A 4,219-nucleotide genomic window follows, 5' to 3' on the forward strand; every position below is an offset into this window, starting at 1 on the left:
ATATGCATATGCACATGTTCTAGCTGCTTAGTAATCAAAGGAAAGTGAAGAGACATGGTGGTACCAGTTTCCAGTCTTTCAAACAGGAAAAGGAGAATTTACAACATGCCCTTAAAAAGTCAATGATGTTTAAAAGAGAAAGCTCCAATTTGAAAATTATAACTTCTGAAAGAGAGAATTTGGTGATATTTACCAAAGATGTGGAAAGAATGTATGTGACTCGATCTGGCAAATTTGTGCATAGAAATTTACCACAATGAAGAGCTTGGAGAAGTGGGCTGTCCTGTATATGTACAAAGCAGTTCATTGTAGCCTTATTTATATTAGCAAAAATGCCTTTTCATACAAATAAGTCACATGCATTTATAGCACACAACACTGTGCACCTCTTAAAATGGGATACTGACCTATTGTATTACCATGGGAATATATCCAAAATATATGCAGAAAAAAATCAGATTACTGAATAATTTATATCTGCTTTGTAAAAGACAAATTAAAAAGACAAAAATTGTAGATTGAAATATTAATGCTGGTTAGTTTTCTCCAGTGGTAGGAATTGGGTTGATTTTTATTTATTTGTTTTTCAACTTACTATTTTATATACATACTTTTGAGATAACATTTTTAATTTACATGCAGTCAAAGGCTTAATGGCCCTACAAAATAAAGAGTTAAACAAATAAAAAGTAAAAAGACCATACACACTCTAGCAGAGAAATAGGCAGGGCTATAAACAATAATTAAATGAAAAGATGTGCAACTTCATCCATATAAAGTAAATTTAAAAGTCACAAAATCATTAAAACTATAGTAATATATACTTCCTATCAATTTGTTTGACAAACGTACGAAACAAAGTTTGGCAAAACACTGTATTTGCAGCAAAACTGACACAGGCATTTTTGGAGTGCTTTAAAAATTATTATTTTTTAATTTAACTCCCACATATAAGGGAGAATATAACAATATTTGTCTTCTTTTGTCTGGTTTATTTTACTCAACTTGATGTCACTCATGTTGGATGGTTGAAACATCCAACCATCACATTGAACATCACATTATTTTTTCTTTTTCTGCATTGTCTTATGTATTACATTGATGACTTGTTACTTTGAAAAGAGAAATGGCTATTACTATTTGAAGTGTGAAAGTTTTATTACTCTGAAATAGACACAGATTAGGAAAATAAGAGGATTTTATTCTTTAACAAATGTTAAGTTCTTATGATGTGAGTAAACTTAGCCTCAGCCTAATAAGTCAAACTCAAAGTCAAGATGAGTAGGGTTCACAATGAAAAAGATGGTTAAAGAATCCAGAGTCTGTAGAAATAATAGATCTTTATAAAAGGGAGATGGAGGAAAGGGGGGATTAACCTTTGCATCATTTCACTGCTGCATTGAATCATTTGTTGTCAGAGGAGAAACCTGCATCTCTAACGGCGCTTGTTGGATCAGGCAGGGCAATGAGTGGACGTCAAATGGTGCTTGGCAAATGGAACTGCAGAGCAAGCCCCCAGCAATTTCTGCAGCGAATCTCAATGCCTCGTTCCTGAATGTGTAGAACAGGGTCTGAGCCAATTCCTTCTCTTTTTTTTGACTAACCCCAAATGAACTCCTTATGCAAAATCTGGACCCGTTCCAATACACCCAAGGCTCAAGGTTGTCAGCCTGCTGTTGGCAGCTCATGTGGACTAATTTTCTTTTCTCTTAAATGATGCAGAAATATGTTGCTTTACATACATAGGGGGAGAAATGAGCTGAAAGATCTCATCTGAAAATAGTCCAAACCTCCTAAAATCAGCCTTTAGACCTCGTCAGTTTGCTTACCCATTTGTTCTGTTGTACTGTGTTGAAATGTGAAGGTGTCACATGAAGAACTCCCCTTTTTTATTTATGGAACGCACAGGGAATTCCCCAGCAAATTCCCCTGGAAAGGAGAGAACCTGAACATTAATGAGGGCCCTACCTCTTTGCCATTCTCTGGCCTTGGGCAAAGCTCTCCAAAAGCTTGAGCTATTCTGGGGTCCCCGGGGCTCTGGTGAGGATTAAGGTGGGAAGCAGGGGTCAGCTGGTGGTGGGACACCACAGCAGCTCCTCTGTGTCTTGCAAATGAGGTCAAAACCTGGGGCTGCTGGTCTTTGACCACTTCCTTAACGAATCATTTTTGACTCTGAAGCTGGCCTTTGAGTAACCATGGAGACTCTTCCTTATACAAAGTTGTATTAAATTAGCATATCAGCCAATTTAGGAACTGAATCTTAAACTGCCTCATTGGTTAGTTATTTTATTTTATTTTTTTGTATTTTACTTAGAGAGAGAACTCATCTGGCTTCTCATACTTTGAAGTTTCAATCAAAAATGCAGTTTTCCAGGGGGTGGGTATTTGGTGCAGCAATTGGAGTGCTGCTTGAGACGCCCACGTAGGAGTGTCTGCCTTTAGTCTCCACTCTTCTTTTGATTCCAGCTTCCTGCTAATGAATGCCCTGAGAGGCAATGATTATGGCTCAAGTACTTGGGTCCATACAAAGCATGTGGGAGACCTGGATAGAATTCTTGGGTCTTGACTTTCTCCTGGCCCAGCCCCAGGTGTTGTAAGCAAGTGAGGAGTGAACCAGCTGATGAAAGATTTCTCTCTCTGCTTTTCAAGTAAGTTAAAAATAAATAAATAAAAATCTTAAAAAAGAAAAAAAACTAGTTTTCTATTTTTTTAAAAATAGGATCTCCTGTAAAAATTGGTATGTTTTAGGAAACTGAATATTGGAGGAAATCTATTGCATTTATCTTCTATTGTCCTGTCTTGTGAGGTGTGTCGTTCAGTGGTTAAGGTCAAAAGCACTGGAATCTGCTTCCACATCCATAAAATGATAAATATCTACCCTGCTGGGTTGATGCAAAGATGAAGTCATGCTCTGGAACCACACAGGGCCCAAGTGAGTCATTCCGACCCATGGAGGCCAGCGACAGCGACAAGCACCCCCTCCACCCTGACCATAACTCACCTTGCCAGCCTCTTCACAGAATCCTGGGATATTTAGAAAGGCTGGCAGTATGCACTCAACATTTTTTGGTTCTTTCCAAATTCCCTGTTTTTCCTAGAAATACCACTGTTGGCTGGGTGAGAAGGGAAACTTACCCCTTCCCGGGCCCCCAGCTCCAGTCACCTACTGCTGCTGCTGGGGGCAAGGATTCAGCCCTCTCTCCTGGGGTGGGAGGCAGGTCTGGGCAGGGTGGTTCAGATGGTCCCTGTCCAGCTGTGAAGAGAACTACGCACACGCACGCGCACAGGCGCTGAAAAGCGTATGCCTTTGACAGGAGCCAGCCAGACCTGCAGCAGGGCCCCCCTGGTGCTGGCTGCCTACAGTGCTTTGTTTTACCATAAACTCTCTGATCTGCCCTTTGTTTTGAGCCCGGGTGAAAATAAACATTCTGAAAAATAATCTTTCCTTTCTCTCAACCTTCCAGTCATAACAAGCTAATGCTGCTGCAGAAAAGTGGATGCCTCTGCCCACTGGGCGAAAGGTCAGGAAGTGCTGAAAAGAAAGAAAACACAATGACTAGTATTTCCAGATTTTATCTCCCCTCTTGCAATGAGAGCCTTCGCTCTTCTGTGTGGTTGTTGGGAATGTGAGGAAAAATCCACCGTTGGCTGTGTGGTTCTCTCTGGGAATTTCTGTGGATGGAGAACATTAAATTAGGAAGCTGGAGAGTTTGCATGAGGCTCTGGGACTCGGGAGTGGGGTTAGGGGTGGGAGAGGAGCAGCCGCCACAGCCCTCTTACCTTCTCCACGTGCTCAGAGTCCCCAGAGTCATTTCATGCTCATTTTCTCTTCCCCAAAGCCCTCCCTACGTCCTGTAAGAACCAGGAAGTCACCATGGCTGAAACGAGAGTCATTTTAAGCAAGGCAAGGTTGGCAACTGACTGGCTCCACGGCTGAGACCGTCTAGATTGTGAGACACACAAGTTTAACATTGGCCAAAAGTTGCTCTACTGGGCTGGCTCCAAAAAATTTCTCTCTGATTCTCAGACTAAGGTGGAACTTTCCAGAAAGGCTTGAGCAGGAAGGAATCCTCTTCTTGGTTCTCGTTCTGCAGCAGGGGAATTCCCTGCGTGGATGTACTCTGTCCAGTCCATCAACTGTTAGACTAAGCTAAGACCCCGGTAACAGTGAGGTTTCCTTCGCTTATTCACACAATAGCATAATGGGAAATAGAAATCT

The 4,219-nt window shown here is 41.2% G+C and overlaps 1 long non-coding RNA gene across 1 annotated transcript; it reads right to left on the reverse strand.

The window, feature by feature from the left end:
* Window positions 1-3,557: 3,557 nt before the first annotated feature.
* Window positions 3,558-3,971, reverse strand: LOC138844218 (uncharacterized). The gene is made up of 2 exons (XR_011379780.2): window positions 3,781-3,971; window positions 3,558-3,672 (listed from the first exon to the last, which is right to left on the reverse strand). It is a non-coding gene; the product is annotated as an uncharacterized LOC138844218 (long non-coding RNA).
* Window positions 3,972-4,219: the final 248 nt, after the last annotated feature.

This window comes from Oryctolagus cuniculus, chromosome 11 (genome assembly GCF_051225735.1).
Source record: "Oryctolagus cuniculus isolate XC-2025 breed Fujian yellow rabbit chromosome 11, ASM5122573v1, whole genome shotgun sequence".
NCBI lineage: Eukaryota > Metazoa > Chordata > Mammalia > Lagomorpha > Leporidae > Oryctolagus > Oryctolagus cuniculus.